Here is a 21,596-nt window from a genome sequence, read left to right as displayed (position 1 = left end):
AGTGTCGATGTTTGGACTCGGGCTAGGGCCTAGGCTCTGAGACCCAACCCCCTCACCAGGATCCAGAGCCCGGACTCCAGCCCAAGGCCCAATTTACACTACAATTTTTTGCCCCGCAGCGCAAGCCCAAGTCAGCCTGGGCCCGCCTCAGGTCTTTCATTGCAGTGTAGACATACTCTCAGGTGCTTAACTCTCATTAATTTTCAATGGGAATTAGGCATTCCACTGTCATTTGAAACTAAAAGTGTCCCCCCTAAAACGGACTTGCCCAAGGTCACACAATAAAGGTGTCTAGTTAGAGTCTGTGGTGTGATTTTAACTCAAGTTATTAAATGCTCATTTAGATACTTTACAAACATTTGTGTATTGCAACAAACTTCTGTGCAGTGTCCAGATTAGTATTTAAAAAAGTGTTAAATTGAGTCAGTGAGCAAATAACTAATTAAAATAGCACTGTAAACTGTAGTCTAGAAAAAAATGTTGCACCAGTTTAACTAAAGTCAGAGTTTAAAAATCAGTGCAAGACCTTGTGCAGACATTCTTATTTGAAAAATGAATCAGTTTAAGCTTAATCAATACAAACCACGTTTATATTGATTGAAGAGTGTCCACACTGCCTTTTGCTCTGGTTTAACTCAACGCTCCTTCTCAGGCATGGGAAGGATGAATAATCAGACTGGCTGGGGAAAAGACAAGCTAGCCTTTAAGGTTCTGCTACAGGGAAGGTGAGTGTCTTCTTTTGACCACCCAGCCCTTTCCTGTGCCTCTTTGCACATGGGGGTTGGGTGAAGACAGGATGAGTGGCAGGGAGCTCCACCTCTTCTAGCCATCCAATTGCGAATTCAAACAGGGTTTGGGAGCTGACTGGCTCCACTAAACCCCCTTTCCTGGGTGTTTAAGCATTGCTGGGCACACGACAGCAGAAAACTGCCTTACCCTATAGGGGTCAGCGTAGGGTTTCCAGGGTCACCTTTTGTAGTCAGGAAGGAATTTTGCCCTCTCGGGAAAGTGTCAGGTGGAGTTTTATGCCTTCCTCACTGCATGCGGGAGACCTGGGAGGTGGGGTTAAGAAGGAAGAGATGTTACATCTTAAAAAATAAGAGGAAGCATGTGCAAATCTCAAATATTGTCACAGCTGGCATCCTGTGTAAGAGGCTTCAAAGGGCCCGTTCCTGAGGTAAACCTGTGCACAAGGAGGCGCTCTTAAAGTTCCCTCAGACAGAATTCCCCTCATCTGTACTTTCATTCCCCTTCATTGGCCAGGAGGCTCATTAGTGGAGTACTAGGAGGGTTGGGTTAAGTGAGCCAACCCTCCTTCCTTGGTCGTATGGCTTGAGGCCTTTCAGTCCTGCTCTGGACCTGATTAATGCCAAGTTGTTAGAGGGAGGGGGTTAGACCCCTCCCTTTCAAGGTTAAAGTTTAATAAAGTTGTGGTCTGCCACTTTAAATTCACTCACATGAGTGCCAGCAATCTCCTGATGAACTGATCTTAAATCACACCTTTAGTTAAGCGGGTGGTGGAACTGTGGGTGTAAACAAGTCTTTAATCTGCAGTAGAGGCGGTAATGGGATCTGTCTCTCCCAGTCCTATGCCTCTTTTGTATAGGCAAAAATGTACAGTAAACATGAAAAAACATACATGCCTGATACTGCAAAGGCTGGATTAAGAAACCATTTAAAATGCAGCCTCTTCCTCTTCACAAAACTCTGTTCATTGCACTCCTATGAAAGGAAGTGTCAGCCTGAGCCAGATAGAAGCGTTCAGACACAAGGAGTTACATCTGGAGGCTTTTGTAAAATAAACTTAGCCATGAGAAGAACTTGAACTTTTTATCCCCTACCACTTTCCTTCCTACATTCAGAGTCTGTATGCTTTCTCCTTAGAATTTAGCACAATTGCAGGAGAAGTAGACATTCAAATCAAGATTTATAAACGGTGAAGTTCAGTCTGGTATGTGTGGTTTTGTCCCCTCAAGGACTATACATGTGAAATACAATTTAAAGATTTTAAAATAACAATTTAATGTGTTCCATAAACTCAGTCTTCCTCTTTTACACCTTACCAGAAAAACCTGGTAGTCTTTAAACAGCTTTCTAAATATTGCAAAGCTTGTGAAACAGGAGAAATTTGTCAGCTGAGATCATTCTGTAAGCAGAGAGAATACAGCTGGTATCATTTTAACTTTACAACAATGGGTATAAAAATGCAATTTATCCTATGGAAGGTATTTTTGTTTTCTTAGGAGGTAAAGCTCTCCTCCCCATGGTGATATTCCTTAAAATTATTAGCAATTCCTTTCAGGAAAATGTAATGGTCAAAAAAATAAATAATCTGGTATTAATTCCTTCAGTTCCTCCCTCCCCCAAGCGAGGTTTCCCTGTAGCTAAAGTTTTAAGTGAACATCTGGCTAAAATCTTCCTAACCATAGTAATGAGACAGGTAAATTTAGATTACAAAGTTTATCAATTCTGATGGAGGTTCCTTTCTCTCCAAACTTGCTGGTGTGGGTGTGTGTTTACTGAAACGGTAAACTCTTAGAAGTCTATAGATGCCTTCTACCCATTTTCTCCCTGTATCCCCAAAATAATATGTGCTTTGTTGGCATACTAACTTGTCTCTTGTGGGCCTCTGTACTTTAAATCTGGGTTAGCTACACTCTCTACCCTGCAGTTTCCTTGATTTAAGGCTGAAGCCGCAGCATTATTATTTGTATTGCAGTAGTGCCCTGATAGGCGCGCCCCCATTGTGCTTAGCACTGTACATACATCAAGCTAAGTTAGACCCTGCTGCAAATCGTTTATAATTTAAGTAATACAGTCGGCCTTCCTAGTATCATGCTGAATGTGCTGTTACTTTTCATAAATTGTTTATTCTGCTGTATTTAAGTTATTTTAACAGGTTTTTTTGTAAGTAATAAAAATAAATCAATATATTGCTATTTATTTGAAGAGAACTGAAAGTGCCATGTTTCTTACAATTAACATGTAGTTACAGAAGAATGACTTTAATCTATTACTGAAATGCAGCCACCTCCTAGGTGCAGCTGTTTAACAGTACATTACAAAAATAGACAATATTTTAGGTCAGGAAATAAATTGTTCTGTATCCAATGCAAGCAGCAGAAAGGAGAAATGTAGGCACATAATGTTATTCCCCAGGCTGGAATTTTACCAGGTTAATGCTATGGCTTTTGCATAAAATCTCAGGATCATAAGTTATTGGCGGATCTGGTGCATGTTAAAAACCAAACAATCATTCCTCCGGCTGCACCATGGCCTTCAACGCTATGCTGGTCATTGGTTCAGTACAAAGAAGAAGGCCACCCGTTGAATCACTAACACTACTACTTTTTGTGTGTGATTAATGAGTTATTGATTTCCTAAAGACACAGACACTGAAAAGTACAAAAAGGTAAAGACTTACAGCTTGTATACCATGCGCTTTATGGGATCTCCAGTAGAAAGATGGAATTCTACAACTAGTCAAAGCTGCAAGACTAGATAATACACAACCAGACAATACGACATAGACGTGACATTTTAGGGTGGCGTAACAGTAATAAAATAGGAGAAGACAGACATGAATAGAAAAAGGAAAGTGGAAGGGGACCGAGGATGAGCAAAAAGGATGAGTTAGGAGGAAGGGAGGTCTGGCATTCAGTAGGTCTGGTGAAGCATGTTCCACACGTGCTGTAAATGACAGAAGAGATCCTTGCTTATGATGGATCCTAGATTTTTCCATTGAACAAATAGAAGTCAGTTTTGCCAGTTGAGTATAGCGATTAAAGACCAACTAGCTGAAACCTGCACTCTTTGTGAGAGCACTTGATCTAATTTCAATCGCAGTGGTTGGGATGATATAATTCAAAAGCCAGCTCAACAGAGAAAATCTGCATGTAGCCACATAATATAGTATTGTAGTCCCATGTCCCAAACATATCAATACTATGAGGTACTTGCTACAGGAACACAACACCAGAATGGGGGGGGGGCAATAGAAAAAAACCCATCTAGAAAGTGGTTCAATAAGACCTCCCTATACCAGTAAGTGATCTGCAAGATAAGACCTTCTGCGTCATCTCTTTAATCAGTCATCGGTAAAACCCAAAGCTCTAGAAAGGGGTCGAAGTTCATAAAGGTTTGTACTGAATGGTCAAACCTGAACTTCTTAGGCTTCTCTGCTCCCTACAACAGTTTCCCAAGTAGTGGTAAGTTGTTTGGAAAACCCCCTGCAGTTTGGGTGGGAGTTGGAGACATGTTACAACATCTGGGAATAGTTTCTGCCTTTTTCACTACTCCCCATCCCAATGTCCACCCCTGCCTGCTATGGTGGTACGAGTATTCAAAAAATGCATATCTTTTTATAAGAAGAAAAATGCACTGTTCAGCCAGTTATGTTCAAATTCTTCCCATTTACAAGACTATACATGGAAAATTTTAGAAAATTATGAGCAACACCATGAGCAAAAGTGTGTTTAGCATAGAAATGCTTAAGCAACCTCTAGCTTTTAGTAATACTACAACTATAATCAGTTTTTTTAGAAAGTTGTCCTCAATGCACCAGGCGATACAATGGTAGGTGGCATACACTGTGAAAATTAAACAAACAAAATCAAAACATGAGTGAGTTGCTAATGGAGGACAAAATCCATGAATCGGAGAGGTGGGGAGCTGGAAAAATGATACAAGGAGCCGAGAAATATTCTTACTAGGTTGCCTTACTCAGTTTAGTTGCAAAAAGAAAAGGAGTACTTGTGGCACCTTAGAGACTAACAAATTTATCTGAGCATAAGCTTTCGTGAGCGACAGCTCACTTCATCGGATGCATTCAGTGGAAAATACGGTGGGGAGATTTATATAAATCTCCCCACCGTATTTTCCACTGAAAATCTCCCCACTGTATTTTTCACTGAATGCATCCGATGAAGTGAGCTGTAGCTCTCAAAAGCTTATGCTCAAATAAATTTGTTAGTCTCTAAGGTGCCACAAGTACTCCTTTTCTTTTTGCAAATACAGACTAACATGGCTGCTACTCTGAAACCTATCAGTTTAGTTGGTCCCTTTGATCATCCCTTAAACTTTGCCACTCATCATTCCCTCCTCACCTGTGGAACTAAGGATACAAAGTCAGGTCTTTATACACTGCCCTCTCACCTAGAACATAAGAATGGCCATACTGGATCAGACCATTGGTGCATCTAGCCCAGTATCCCGTCTTCCAACAGTGGCCAATGCCAGGTGCTTCAGAGGGAATGAACAAAACAGGCAATCATTGAGTGATCCATTCCCTGTCATCCATTCCCAGCTTCTGGCAATCAGAGGCTAGGGACACCCAGAGCATGGGGTCACATCCCTGACTATCGTAGCTAATAGCCATTGATGGACCTATCCTCCATAAACTTATCTAGTTCTTTTTTGAACCCAATTATAGTTTTGACCTTCACAACATCCCTGGCAACAGATTGACTGTGCGTTGTGTGGAAGTACTTCCTTATTCACTTTCTCCACATCATTGATGATTTTATAGCCCTCTATAATATCCCCTCTTAGTCACCTCTTTTCCACACTGAAAAGTTCCAGTCTATTAATCTCTTCTCCATGGAAGCTGTTCCATACCCCTAATCATTTTTGTTGCCTTTCTCTGTGCCTTTTCCAATTCTAATATATCTTTTTTGAGATGGGCGACCAGAACTGTGCAGAGTATTTAAGGTGTGGAGGGTACCATGGATTTATACAGTGGCATTAAGATATTTCTGTTTTATCATCTATCCCTTTGTTAATGATTTCCAACATTCTGTTCGCTTTTTTGGCTGCCATTGCACATTGAGTGGAAGTTTTCAAAGAACTAGCCACAATGACTCCAAGATCTCTTTGAGTGATATCAGCTAAATGATCTCATCATTTTGTATGTATAGTTGGGATTATGTTTTCCAATACTCATTAATTTGCATTTATCAGCATTGAATTTCATCTGCCATTTTGTTGCCCAGTCACCCCGTTTTGTGAGATCCCCTTTGTAACTCTTCTCAGTCTGCTTTGGACTTAACTATCTTGAGCAACTTTGTATGGTCTGCAAATTTTGCCACCTCACTGTTTACTCCTTTTTCCAGATCAGTTGTGTGTAAATCAGGTGTAATTTCACTGAAGTCAAAGAATAAGTAAAGCAAGAATTGAGCCCCCTGGCTGGTGCCTGCTACCTCACTTCTGCTTTGTTCCCAGCTTCACCTAGACTGCAGTGCTTTCCAAACAGTTTATGCTTGAAGCCAAGCTATTTAGGGCTTTCATATTTTATTATGAAAGACAGCTTGGGAACATTTTCCTCATTACTTGGAAGCAGCAATTGCTACAGTACATTCTGCACCCCTTATTGCAATGCTTGAGTCATTACACCATGTATTACGTTGCAATGCTAACAATGTACCTTTAAAAATATGTGCTTTCTGGGGCCTGTTATAGTTACCCTCACAAGTCTTTTTTTTTTGTAAATCAAACATCTTGGTAGCTCCAGCGCTATGTTATTACCTGCTCAAGGCTACATCAGCATAGTAGTGCTGTAATGTTTCTCTAGGAGACTTTTGCCAGACCACCCCAGTCATGGTGTTATTCTAAAAGCCAAATGCAGTCCTGACAGGTACATTTACTTACAATGTTCATGTATTTAGTTTGCCAGAATAAAATGATTTTCTTGTTGAGGTTGAGTTTTGAAGCAAGTTTAGATTTTTATTTAAGAGCCTGGAAGAATCCCTTGGAGGAGCACTTATTGTTCACACCCTGCACTGCTATTGCATTGAGAAGCTTTCCTGGTCATAGCAGGAGAGATCTATCTCTTCAGGACAAGCGACCAACTGGATTTACCAGAGAGAGAGAATACTGCAGCACCGGGACAGGTCAAGATTCAGCATGCAACTTTCCAAACCCCTCCTCTTTCTCAAACTGCCTGAGGACAGGAGTCCGGCTGGAAAGAGTAGTAGATGTGTCTAAAAGTGCTCTGTGCCTATGGTGAAGTGGAGGGACAGGTGTTAGGGAACTTTTTATGCTGGGGATACCAGAGGGATACCACTGCAGACTAGAGAAGTCTCAGGTGCTGCTTTGACTTGTGCATGGCTGCCCCTGGCCCTTATGGGTTGTTGCAACAGCCAGGAATAGCCTGAGCATAGACCCCCTCCAGCTTCTGCTGGGATAGCATAGCTCCAGTTCCACTGATTTTATGCCTGGCAAGTACTCCCTATAAATCAAGGAAATTCATCAGGTAGCCCTTACAGCTCTTTACATCAGGGTAGCCAGGGCGCACTGACAAATCAAGCCCACCGGGCACAATTTCCTCCTCCTTATTGACAGTTAGCTATTGCAGCTGATGGTGTGAAAACAGTATCCATGAAAGAGGATCAGGCGAATGGCATTTAAGTGGGTGTAAGGTTCTTCCAGTTTTGTTCCTCCTTTTCTTACTACTTTTTATAGATTATTCAGTCTTCAGTCACATACCTCATGATGCACAAGGGACCATTTCTTCTGTGACCTAGCGACTGCTGCATTGAGCTGTTGTTACCACTGTTATTTTTAAATACAAGGGAAAACTTTGGTATCATCGCAATATTCTATGGAAACGATTGACAAATGCTGATTTCTTAATGGCAACGACTGTAGGCTAATTGCACCTGAGATCCACGTCTAGCTGTTATACTAATTTTGCCTGTTGGTTGGTTATGCAACAATGTATTTATAGTCAGAGTAATCTGGGTGTTTTGAGGAGAGCTGCTTCATAAATAACCACTGGACCAGATGTTGACATCAGTTCTCTGGCTGCTACCTAGTTCCCAGAGCTAAGGGATGAGATCAAAACAGTGAGTGAGACTTACTCGCTGGCAGGCTACTTGAGTAACAAAAAAATTAACATCTTTGGACATCTCCAGGAGCAATGAAAACTAATAATTCTTCTGGACGGGGTGGATTTCCTGTTGATCTTCATAACAAAAGTTGGAGACCACAGTCTGGATACTTGCTGCTTTGAGATAACCAGCCAGTAAAACAGCATTGATAATTTTCACTGCAGAAAATTCATATTTGACAGCAGACATTTATTCTCTACCTTCTAATTATTGTTTTTCTTATTGCAAATATTTATAGGGTACCCATCACCATGGTATTTGGGCTTGGAGAATAGTAACTAAAGATAAAAACACTATAGTGGCATAGCTACAAAACCATACCTGTGCCAGCATAACCCCATAGCGTAGACACAGCCTACAGGGAGGAAAGGGTTTTTCCATCACTGTAGAAACAGACCTCCCTGAGCGATGGCAGCTGTGTCTACACCGGGGATTAGGTTGACATAGCTACAGCACTCAGGGGTATGAAAAATACTGCCAGATTTTAAGTGTAGCCCATACCTTACTCCTTTGCCAAGGGACATTGTCAGAGTCACAGTGTAGTCCTTAGTGTCAGATCCTGTCTTGTATTTGGAGTAAAGGGTGTGTGGGAGGTGCAGTTCTCATTGGGCTCTACATAGATAGAGAAAAGCAGAAAGAAAACCTGCTGGAAGGGTGGCAAGTGTAAGCTCTTTAAAACCATGTTTCTTCTGATACAGCCCTCAGTCTACCTGGTAATGGGAAGACAGTCAACACAATGTGCTGTGAGGCAGCTGAAGATGAACTGAAGCTTCATGGGGAAGATTTTAAAAACACATTGTAATGGGAGGAATGGATGACTCAAAGAAATATAAATTAGATTCCAACCTACTTCTAGAACAGTTGAATAGTCCAAAGAAAAACTGCCTAATTTTAAAAGATTAGAAGCATTTCTGATTACTGAAGCAGACTCAATTCGCTCACTGTCAGGGCCATCCCTAGGGGGGTGCAGGGCCCAGGGCAGAAGTGACGGATTAGTCTCTTCCGGGACCAACCGCACCGGCCAATTGCACCGGCCTGCGGAGCCCCCCAAAGTGTGGGGCCCAGAGTGGTCACCCCGATTCGCCCTACCCAAGGGGTGGCTCTGCTCTCTGTCACACCTCTGGAATCACAAATGACATCTCTTTTCCAGCACTGGGGTCAGAAATGCCAATTGCTATTTTAAAAAAAAACAGCATAAACAAATGGGTTTCACAGTTAATTCATTTTGACAAGGGCATCTTACCCTTTGACCCTTCCTATGACTGGTGGGGAAAAGCAACCCACAGTTCTCCTTAAAGTCCAAGGACTTCTGCCAGCCTATTCAGTGAAGCCCTCTCCAAGTCTCCATCTCCTGAGCAATCTGCTATGGCCACAAAAGAAAGCGCTCTGGGACAGATCTTCAGCTGGTACACCCTGGCATTGCACCACTGAAGTCAGTCGAGCTATGCCACTTTACAGCAGCGGAGGAGCTAGCATTGCATGTTTACTTTTCATCATCTAGGCTTTTCCCCCTTTTCAAAATCCATGCAATTAGTTTGTCATGCCCATCTGTAGTAACCTCCAATCAAAATCATTGACTGTCCTTGCCAACAGACTCTAATCAATCCCAGAAACCTTCTCTGCAAGAGTATTGCATTTGCTAGTGATCAACTCAGTGGTGCTTTCCAGAGGCTCATCTCTACTGAGGGAGACTAAATGCGGTGGGGATGAAGGACTAACAACTCTTTTCCATCTTGAGTCCGGGTCGCCCCAGGCTAAAATTAGCCCTTTGATTTAGATGAACTGATCTCACTTTCTGCCATGTTATAATTGGTGAAAAATACATAGATAGAGGGCAATTTTGCTGATCTGTAAATAAAAGTTCGGTGGTGTAGCAACAAACACCAATCATCTTTAGGCCTTCCCAAATCTAATAATCACCATGAAATGGAACTGGCATGATGCAAACAATCATCTTGTGTGAACTCTTCCTCCTCCACTCCCTTTGCCTGATGGTATCCTCCCCCAGTGTCACATCAGATTGCATCCAAACAACAGTAGATATTCAGTGTCTAGGGGCAAAGGTGGTGCCTTTTATGTACTCTGTACAGCTCCATGCACGTCTGTGGCACTATGCAAGTGGTAACTAACTATGATAATAATTCATGATAAAGTTCCCCACAAGCTGAATCAAGCAGCAGAGAATCTTTTGTTGAATAGCTACTGTTCCTTTTACTAAATAAAGCCCCAATCCTGCACACTGGTTTGTACAGGCAGACCCATGTACATGAGCAGATCCCTAGTGAGGTCAATGGGAAATCTGTGCATGCACAAGGGGCTGCTCATGTTGATCATTTTGCAGGATCAGGGCCTTAGTAACCGTTAACAACTAATATAGAAAGAAAAAATAAGTCAGTGATCTTGTTATCAGTGTAGACTGAAAAACCATAATTTCTGGATAAGCTGGGAGCATTTCCCACTACAGAGCTACCATCAGGCCCTTATTTATGACTGTCTTAAAAAAATATTGCATTTCAAGCTGTCAGCTTTTTTTTTTAAGCTATCTCAGTTTTGTTACAAAAAAAATCTAGGCAGGACTGCTGAATATTAAAAAGCAGTGCCAATAAAAATTAGCCAGAAGACCAAAATTCCTTAAAGAATCCACAGTAAAAATAGTTGGAGATGAATATGACATTTTGGAGCATGGGCACGGGAAATTAATACTTTCAGTGTAAATTATTTTTTCAGACAGAACAAAACATCAATGAATTATAAAAAATTAAAATCACTGATCCCTGCCTGGTCTGGGAGGAGTTTAAAAGGAACCACAAAACTAGAACAGCTTCAGACTCCACTCTCCCCAGCAGGAGTTTTGCCATTTACTTCAATGGGCTAGGATTTCACGCACAAGCTTTACAGCAATGATGTTTATGAGTGCCTTTAAAAAAAAACATTGACGCATATTTTAAACAAGCTGCAAAGTCCACATATAGATCTACCCTTTCCAAAGTGCAGGGATGTTCAGATCCAGTGGTTTGATCTAGGCCCATTTCTATTTTTAATAGACTAGTGCTTAAAGCACAGGAAGGGGAGATGTAGAACATGGGAAACTAAACTATACCATTGTATAGTTTATAGTATACCTGCAAGGTAGATAACTGGTGTGCCACTGGTGAGTATTAGTAGTTGCTGGGATCGGAGGTGGAGAGAGTAAGGGGTACAGTTTATTTTTGGTTTTTATTCTTTTCAATTCCATTTTAAGGCATCTTTGCACTGCATCTTGTGGTGGCATTTGTACCAGTACAAAGTGGTTATAAACCACTACTAATCTGGTAGCGTTTTTTACACCCACTTTGCACTAACCTTGTGCTGATGTAAATGACTACACACAGGGCCTGCCTTACACTGGTGAACATCATTGACTTCCATGGAGTTACTCCTGATTTACTGGTATGAGAACAGAATCAGGCCCAAAGTGCAGATCAGTGGGAAGCGGGTGTCTTAATTGCCTTTCTTGTTTCCATTTAGTTTAATTAGTTTATCATCCAGACACATTTTTTTTTCTCCCAGCGCTATTGAGGGCTTGACTGACTGAAGGATATATGTTGAAGCCATGGTTTTAGAAACAAGAGAAGTCAAATAATTAAAACACAGGATAACAAATGACATCACTGGAACATGAACAGTTTGGGATCTTGTTAAACCTAGGGCCTTAGTCAGCAATTTCATGCTGTGGCAATATTGTTATAACCTGTCTGACTCCTTGATATAGTATTCAGTCTATTTTTTTTAGGCACCTACTCTCAAAAGAGTGACATGGAGTAAGTTGATGTATCTGCAGGGCTGCTAACAGCCATTGCAAACCTGCCTGCTTCATTGCTGGGAAATCGAGACATGACTTTCTGGAGGTTGACTAAGCCAGCAAGGAATGGTGCTTCAATTCCTTTGCAATGTGAAAAGAAGGAACTGAATCACTCTTAGTTGATGACACACAATAATGGTTGCAACTGAGAATCCTCACTGATACAAAGGAATAGCCGTTATGCTGTAAATGTAAGATACATCTAAAGGATTAAAGGGCAATTCTGCAAGCTATTCATTATTCTCATGCCTGTGGAAGGGATCAGGTTGACATTCCTGATATGTGAAAGAACACAAATTGTAAAGGCAGAAGGTGTTCAAGTTTCCCCAGCTATGTATCTCAACCCTGAATTGAGAAACACTTCCAAGGATGAGAAGATAGTTTCATGGCCATTCAATCCACAGCTTCTCAGCTGGGACTGCCAACAAGGGGACAGATATTTGGGATGTGGACCACATCCAATAGGAACTAGACTGAGATCAGCATCACCACGGAGTTCTCACTTACAAGACATGGCAGTTCTGTACGGCACTAGCATTTGTGCCGAGTTCCAATTCGCTGGGGGCACATTCAGTTCAGATGTCAGGGCAAACTTTGATAGGAGAAAAAAAGCATATTACAATAAATATTTTAAAATACAGTGGACCACCCATTGGTGCATGTCTGTACCAAGGCTCTGCTCCTGCATTGAAATCAATGGAACACCAGGGGGCCACCCACATAGAATTCATTACAGGAGCAGGGCCTAAGTAAGGAAGCCAGAATGGTCTACTGGTTACATGTTATACATTGCTTGTACTTGCCATGGTTTAGGGGGCCTTTTAAGATGCACTGTGCCATGCCATCATCTCAATGTGTAAACTACTATGCCACAAACCATAGGGGAAACAGCCTCCCCCCCCAAGTACACCGATCCAAAACACATGGGAAATGTCCACATAGCAATCATCTCGAGGAGACAAGGAATAGGAATATCCTCCTAGGAGTCATGAACTCACTGTACCCCACATATCCACGTGGTCTGTCTACATTTCTTGTCTGCCTGCAGACTCAAACACGTATCCTGTTTAACCACCGAGAAGAATTACCAGCCAACTTCAATTCATTTCTGTCATCTTTTTTGCCTACTAAGATACGCAGCAAGAGACCAAGTTAAGAAAGTATATCTTGTGTTACTGTTGGCCCCTCCTCTTTAGCTATGACCACATCCACTACTATCTCTTCCATCTGTTTAGCGTTACTTGTAATCCAGCAGCAGATTTGGCATATAGTAATAAAACCTAACTCTTCTGTAACACATTTCATCAGTAGATCTCAAAGTGCTTTACAAAGGGTCAGTCTCATTATCCCTCCTTTTACAGATAAGAAAACAGTGGCACAGAGAGGGGAAGCGACTTGCCCAAGATCACCCAGTGTTAGAGCTGAGACTAAAACGCAGGTCTTAGGAGTCCCAGACCAGCATACTATCTTCTAGGCCATGTTGCCTCCGGAGTTCTAGCACAGCTTGCATCAGCACCCTTCCATTTGTACCGTGCTGCTCATGGGAACATTTGTGCGTGCAAAATATAAATGGCAAAGAATATACGAGTCTTCCCTCCCCTATAGTCTCAAGTGCTATTGAAATAGTTTATATTTTTCATTAACAACAAAGGATAGAGTTTAGATTACATTCTCAGTCTGTGATTGGATTGATGGAATGCATCCTGTGACCCCCTATTCTTCCAAGTCATTCAGAGGCTGGTGTAAGTGAGCAGCAGCGAGAAGATATAGTTGGCCTAGATTAAAATTTTACACAGATGACTGGGCTGCAAAATTGAGAACCAAATTTTGAAACCCCCGAAGTTTGAGTCTGTTCAGATCTGGTCTTTGGTTCATCCATTATAGAAATAGGAGCTAGCTAGAAATTTTGGGATTTAGATTTGAATATTTGAACACCCGCAGACCAAAAGACATTCAGCTCTAGGGTTCCAGTTAGGGCCCCATCTTTACTGTATTACATTAAGTTCAAATAAGTGACATCAGAAATATACACAGTATCTATAATAGATGGGGTGGGGGCGGAGTACATTGTTTACCAAATTCTTTCATGTCATTATAAGGGTATAAAATATTTTCTTCCAATCATTCTGAAGCCAGAATGGTGTGGGGAAATAAGACTTGGAGAGCAAGTTAAAAATAGTGTGCACTTTCCTTTAATCAATGTTAGGCTAAATCCCAATCAAAATCAAAAATATCTTCACACCAGTTCCAAATCAATGTTCACGCATCCATAATAAAACAAAACATAATCTCCCAATTTATGCCAGAAATGAGGTCTTCATTCCATTTAAAGGAAACATCTTGTTTTCTTTCATTATGTCCTGCTGCATATGTGTGCATGAATACTATTTTCCAAAGCTTAGAAGCATCATGATGACACAATACTTGGAAATTAAACAGAATTAAGACAACTGGAAAATGAACTGTTATGTCTTGACCCAATATGACTCAGTTCATTCCAATGAACTATTGGTAGAAACATCCACTTCAAAATAAAAGGTAAATAGTCCAGCAGTTATGTGTTTGCTTTGTAGAAGACAAGACAGCCTGCTTTTCTGGTCCCACTGAAGTCAATAGGATATTTGCCACTGAGTGAAATGGGTGCAGGAAGAGGCTTTGCATTATAGGGCCAGTTCCTCAGATGGTATAAATCAGTGCAGCTCCATTGACTTCAGTGACTTGGAACAATGACCTCCACTGAGCCATGTAGATTTACACCAAGTGAAGATTTAGCCCCATATTAGCTCTGGTGGGACTCTGATTGAAAGATGGTCCTAAGCTACAGAGACATTCACGTCTAAGTCCCCTGTCCAAAGATACTTCAGTGGCATAGGTGGCACGGATTGGTTGTCTCTGTCCTATTCCTAGTAGACCCATGTGCATAACACACACCTGCCACCACAGCTGGCACCCTTACTGGCAAACACCACTGAGGTGCCAAGGTCTGAAGGAGCTCAGATACTGAACCCCACCCCCTTTCCCTCCTAGCAGCAGGCCTTCTGAATTAAAGGGTGAGGTTCTGGGAGGAAGCTTGCTCAGTAATTTGTTACCCATGAAGATCCTGTGCTATGATTAAACAGAGGATTTCGGTTTCCAGCATTGCCAATCCAACAGTTTCCAGGTGCACTAGATTTGTTTTAAAAAAATAAAATGAACTAATAATGGTAGCATTGACCTGAGGACAGTGAATCACAGGAAGTCCAAGAATCTTTACTGCCCTTTGTCTTTGTGAAAGTAAGGAATTTACTTTAAAACAAAAGACTCTCATTAAGATTCAACTGGAAGTTTCACTGAATCAAGTGGATTTGAAGTCACCACAATTAATTGCATGTTTACTTAAAAAAAAAACCAAACCATTGCTTTTAATTGACTTGTCCTATATCTAACTGTGAAGCTGCATCTGTTCCTGGCTAATCAAGCTGCAATGGGAACATTCTGTACACTAGCAGCTGAGGGCAAGGATTTTTGCCAAACAGGTGGGTGTCTTCTCCCATCATGATGTGCTGCCCTTGCTGACCAGTACATGTAACTGCCTGCAAAGGAAAGACAGGAATAGCTACAGTCTACTACACCTTCCATTGTGAGATGACAGGGAACCACACCTGCCTAGCCCAGAGTCTTTGGCCTTGGACTGAGGCCTCCTGGGGATTCCTTAGGCCTGTCTCCAAACTCTCAGGGCTTTTGGCACTGCAGCTGTGAAAATGATGTTAAATAGATGAGAGGCTTAATAGAGAGAGAGATGGCATTAGAGTACATCCAAGCTTTAAATAACACAGTTCCTGAAACTCTCCATTGCCCTTCCTTCTCAAGGCTAGGCAGGCATGTACCTAAGGCCAGATACAGAGCTGTGATGTGGCTACCTTCTTGTGCCCTGTTGGTGTAGAGACCCCCAAAAGCCAGCTCTCAGAGAACGATCCCAGTGCTGGAGGATCCTCTTGGCGTATAAAACTGGGGTAGCAGTGTCTACCACATTTCACCTCCCTGCAGCCAGTGTAGAGAGCATGGGCGTTCCTGCACCCCAGTGATTATTGGCTTCCATATCCACCTACTGGGACTATTGGCAAGTGGTGCAAGTTAGAGCTACCCTCAGGCTGCCTGCTTGGTCTCATCCCTCAGAGGACTGGCCCAGCCCAGGATCAAGATTTTTGCTGTCCCCTTCCTGATTTGTTCTGTGCACTCATTGGCCCCTGACAATGATCTGAGCCATTATTGTCCAGATTTTTAAAAATGTTTTATCTTCTTCTTCCCATATGAGAGAGAAACGGTGTGTGTTGGCGTGAGAAAGAGAGAGAAATAACAGTGGGCTTTTGGGTTAGCCACAGAGAAATCTGCTGGGTACTTTTTCATTCCTCCTTGTAATGGGATACTGAAGAGAATTCAAAACAACTATTGTGGAAGAATTGTTGCCATTAATGATCCCATGACTTTTTTCACTGATGGGCTGTTAGCATCAGTGCCTGGATCAAATTCCAATCTAAGTTATAACCAACTATTTGAAATACTGTACTGCTTTGATATACATTACAGTTCCTATACAGTACCATTATGTTTTATTGCTCTGTACTGTATGACTCAATCCAATGTCTGCTGAAGTGAATGGCAGCATTTCATTGACTTCAGTGGTCATAGAATCAAAAGATTAGTTCATAAATGGCTGCCGTGTTCCACCACAGAGGCAGCTGTAATTTAGTGGTGGCAATTCCTGTATAACTTAAGCTACAATTAGCTGTTCATTCAGGTGCACCAAGTAGATAATGCCTGTTACCAAAAGTGGAATAATGTGTGGGTCTTGGAGCTAACTCAAGCTTTAATGTACATAATTTAAGGACTCCAGAAAGACAAGGATGGTCTTGCTGTTAAGACACTGGGTTTGATCTCAGTGAGATCTGGGTTTAATTCTGAGCTCTGCCACTGGCTTTCTATGTGACCTTGGACAAAACCTTTAACCTCTCTGTGTCTAATTTCCCCATCTATGAAATGGGGATAATAAGACCTCCATTCTCCCACTCGTTGTCTACTTAGATTGAAAGCTCTTTGGGATAGGGGGCTATCTCTCACCATGCATAAATACAGAGCCCAGTATACTGGCGCCCCGGTTCCAATGAGGGTCTCTAGGTGCCACTGTAATTTAAATAATAACTGAAACGGACTGCATGATCATAAAGAGTAATAAATGCACACACCGTTGTGTGCATGATGTAACAATATGCATTGTTTTTACAGCATTGAACATGTGTTTAGTGTTCGCGAACACAAGGGAGTCAACAGTGGATGAAGACATGCATAATTATCATTTCATTTCACACTTAGGGTGTGGAATATAGGGTGTAACTGTGAGCGTTGGGTGTAACTTGAATGCTGGATCCAAGTTGCATCTTCTTCACCTCTTTATAGCCAGCCCTCCCCCACCCAGCTAACACACATAACCATCCAAGTGTGGCTGCACAGCCCTTGACGTGCTCAAGAAAAACAGATCAGAAAATATTTCACTCATGCAGTTTGAACAAGAACATTGGTAATACAAAAAGGAAGCACTGAAAGCTTTCTGAGAGTTTGGCAGTATGGCCCTGTCCTGTGACAGTCTGCAGCAGCGTGGTTATGTGCTGGCATCCCGTGACTCTTAACGTACAGAGTTACACAGCTCTTTTAGAGGACTCTGCACTTTATTTGGCCTTAGCAATCATCAATCTAACAGCGACATCGCTTCCAAAAAAATAAAACCCTAACCACATACTGACTTTTGGCAGAAAAAAAATATCCAAGACACTGCCGCATTTGGACCCTGAGCTGGTTAGCACGAATGTACAATTTATTACTCCAGCAAACCCTAAACATTAGCAGCTGCCTCTTCATCGCACTCCTCCATCTCTCAAAGGACCCCCTCACATCAGCTGTGCCAGTGGTGGGGCTGGATTAGTGATTCCTCTGAGGTCCATGCTAGGCCTTGTCCAGAGCCCCTCCTATGGGCTGAGGTCCCACTGGAGGCTCATGTTCCAGCTGACACACATCACAAACAGATTACGTCTGGCTCTTCCAGTGGCTATTATTAGAGAGACACCAGTGACTCTACAGCTTCTCTGGAGGATACTGCAGTGAGTAGGGGATAAGGCAGAGGTGGATAGAGAAAGCAGGAACACCACAAAACACTTGCGCCTGCTAAAAATGATTTCCGCTTGGTAATTTTAGCCGCTGTTGTGTCCTTCTGCCCACCCTGCTGGATACGTTTTAAGTAAGAGGTAAGTGAAAATGAGAATTGTGACAGGGGTTTTTCCCTCAACCTCTATCTCCACACATTGCAGTTTCTCAGTGACCTCTTCTCAAAGACACACACCCATTTTTCCCAGCCACATATTTTTGGTCCAGGTGGGTGAAAATAACTGGATATTCAAACTCCTGTCTCTCAAGTGTGTTGAAAACAACGACACTTGAGCGCTAGAATGAGCTGAACAGCTGCTCTTGGCTTGTCCTGTCTCCCCTCCCTCCCCCGACTTAACAGGAAATTTCAGTTTTAGGTGTTAAGACTGGATACAAATGAACAAATCTGGAGCTTTTTAAACAAGGGAATGAGTAAATGCAAGCTAAATATATAGCATCACATCCTGTTGTGGTCCTTAATAATGGAATCAGTCTTCAAAATAAACAACACAGAACCATCTAGGTCAATGCACTTGGATTTATTTTCTGCTGGTAACGAATGCTAGCTTTAATAGCTAGCTCCAGGCTTATTGCTTTTGTCTCTTATCTGCTCTCTCTCAAATCCATAATACTTCACAGAAGCGAGGAAGATTCCATGACATGTCTGTTATCAATTATGAACAGCTATATGTAAATGTAGATTGAGCCTACATGGCAAGTATATAGCAAGAAATCCAAGATATAGTCCCCTATGATACAAAGACTAACATGCTTGCTTAACTTTGTTCACTGACATCAAGGCTTCCACACAGCTCAAGTTCCAGCTTCATTTACTTGATTTGCCAGGGAGCATGTCATGCCCAGCACGCTGCACAGCTCCCAGGGACCTCTAGTAGCTAAACAATATGTTACATGTAAACATCATTACCAGTCTGTCAGGAGCCAGAGGGTAAAGAGCCACCCCCTCAGCCTGAGTGGGCGGGGCCAGACCAAGCTTACACCAATCCCCAGAAGGGGAGGGGTGGGACAGAAAGTACAAAGGGCGGGGCCCTTTGCCCAGTGAGGGCAGCAGCAGGGAGGGAGACAGACACAGGCTGCTCCCTCCAGACCCTGCTGCCGACCCAGGAGGAACCTGACCTGGAGGAAGGACTGAGGCAACCAGGACTGCCAGCCGCCGAGTACCCGGAGGGGCCAGGCTGTAGCTAGGGCCAGCGTGAGCCCGACACAGAGGGGGAGCTGGAGCTGCCAGCAGCTGAATACCTGGACGAGCTGGAGGGACTGGGTAGGAAGTAGCCCAGGGGCAGAACTGCACTGTGTGGCGGGTGTATTTGGTCAGCGGGGCGCGGATGGTTCTCCGCTGACCCTGCGGCGGGACCCTCTCCTCCCGCCACCGTCAGGGCCCTGGGCTGGAACGCAGTGGAGTTGGGTGGCCGGCCAACCCGCCTTGGGTAGCAGAACCCCGAGCGCTGCAGACCCGTGCTGGTGCTCCCCCTGCCTGAAGGGCGCACTGCAGACTCTGGCCAGCACACCTTCTCCGCTAATTCCCCAGTGCCTGAAAGGTGTAACTAAGGCCTGCCAGTGGGACAGCAGCTCTCCATCACCCCCTAGAGGCTGGGTGGACTGATTTAAACCTGTCACACAGTCTCTTCTTGTTCAAGTCATTGTATCCAAGGGAACTTATCTGTTTTCATCTACCATTCTGAACAAAAGGGGAATGGGGGTTGGTGCTGAATCATTAGGTTGAGTGCTCCTATAGGAATCAGGCGGTTCCTGTTCATTCCCCTGAGGGTTGGGCATCCTGCTTGGGACAGGTATCTCCTTGGAAGTGGTGGTGGTCTCCCTCTCCAGTGAGGACTGGATACCTGAGCAGAGATTGACTTGCATATAACCCAACTCTTCGAAAACAGGTGTATATTTTCATTCAAAAAGCCGGTTTAAGCAGAGTATATACAGTATGTAAAATAGTTTTCTACTAAGGACAGTAACTGAGCTTAGTATTCACCTATTCAACAAGGAAGAACTGGCAACAGGGGGCCAAAAGAGCGCTGTTTTCAATGCCCTTTGGACGACAAGGTACCGAAATCCTAATGCATAGCTACACTTCAACTTTGCTACCTCTAGAACTGCACACCTCAACCCTCAGGCTGCTGGTGTGTTTTAGACTGACCCCCCTAATGAGTGTATATACCTAATGAGTGTATATAATGGGGCATACCTTGTGTATTTACACGCGTGCGCACACACACACAGAAATTGAAAAGCCAGAGATTTTCCTCCTAGATGTTTCTTGCACCTTTTTCCCAAAAGATTCTGTTTGATGTAAATTATGTCAAATCTCAATAACCTATTCCCCCACTTCAGGGTGAGTGTGGACCTACGTCTCAGAGCTCAGAACTGTCTCCTTGGTATTCTGCCTTAACAGGATTTGTTTGTCTATCCCTCCTCTGCTCTGTTCAATGTCACTTTCACAGCTGTAGCACCAAGACTCCTGAGATTTTGAGAGACAGGATGGAGATACCGCTACAAGCGCCTGAATCTCGGACTGAAAGCCGAGCATTATGCAAGTGTGGGGCTTAAAGGCACACACATTAACACAATCACAGCACAGGCTACAGTTCAGATTGTGATGTGATTTCTACTTTAACCACTCCTTTGTGCACTACAAACTGTGCATCTATTTGTAATCCCCAACAAGGCTACAGAGTGCAGCTCAGCTTGTGTGAGTAAAACAAAATGCATTGCACATTGCTAGTGGAGAGGAAGTACTGCCTCTTGAATGGGTTATGCTGAGGGATGGGATGCAGTTAATTTTGTCTACATTCAGTTTATCATCTTGGATTTGTTGCACTTTCAAAACAAACAGTTGAGACCTGGGACTTTTCCTAGAGCCTTATTGACTGACTAGGAGCACTGATAATAAGCAGCTTTGCTTCAGTTAGTTTGAGCTAAAGCCTCCATGATCAGCTGCTTGAGTTTCTTTCAATCAAACAATAATGTGGGAGCAGATTTATCCCTGAAGTAATGCCCCTGAAATCAGGTCCAAGACACAAAAACCATTTTGTTTCCAATATCAAGAATTGCCCAGGAGCTCTCCTGCTTCAGCCCAGATACATTAGCTACTAATAACACTCTAAAATCAGGCCCCACGCAGTCCTTTTCCACCCGGTCATGTGATATGACCTCATTCTACCCCCTTCACCCACATCGTCCATGACAGAGAATGTCCAATCCCCCATTTCCTGTTCTTTACAATATCCACAATAAGCTTTCTAATCACATCTGATGCTTCTCCAAAGCCTCTGCCCCACCCAAAGCCTAAAGATCACTCCCAGTTAGGCTCTCCTGGGCCCTCCCCGACCCTGCCAAATTCCAGAGGCTCCTCTTTAGCCCCTTACTCCTAAATCACATTTCTTCCAGTAGATTCTCCTTCCTAGAGGCTGTTTTTTTGTTTTTGCCAGAGTTGTGGTCAATCCACTTACCTTCTTGCTGCCACTCCCCATACCACCTTCTGCTTTTTCCATCGTGCTGGACCTTCTCCGTCCACAAAGCATTGCAGTCATCCAGGCCTGCGTCTCTGCCACCTCCCACTGTTGGTGGCATCATGAGGCAATATGGGGAGGAGACATCTTGTACAATAAGAGCATACTGAACACCACTAAGACATGAAGGTGGGAGTGCCCCTTTCTCTAGGAGTT

General features: G+C 43.0%; 1 long non-coding RNA gene across 1 annotated transcript in view; it reads right to left on the bottom strand.

The window, feature by feature from the left end:
- Positions 1–1,009, bottom strand: part of LOC140914709 (uncharacterized) — a 149,623-nt gene extending 148,614 nt beyond the window's left edge. The window contains exon 1 of the long non-coding RNA XR_012159963.1: positions 937–1,009. This is a non-coding gene — a long non-coding RNA (uncharacterized lncRNA). The remainder of the gene's footprint in view (positions 1–936) is intronic.
- Between the last annotated feature and the right edge of the window lie 20,587 nt (positions 1,010–21,596).

The sequence above is a fragment of the Lepidochelys kempii genome, chromosome 7, assembly GCF_965140265.1.
Source record: "Lepidochelys kempii isolate rLepKem1 chromosome 7, rLepKem1.hap2, whole genome shotgun sequence".
NCBI lineage: Eukaryota > Metazoa > Chordata > Testudines > Cheloniidae > Lepidochelys > Lepidochelys kempii.
Note: the sequence above shows the minus strand (reverse complement) of the source record. Positions and strands in the feature narration are given on the sequence as shown.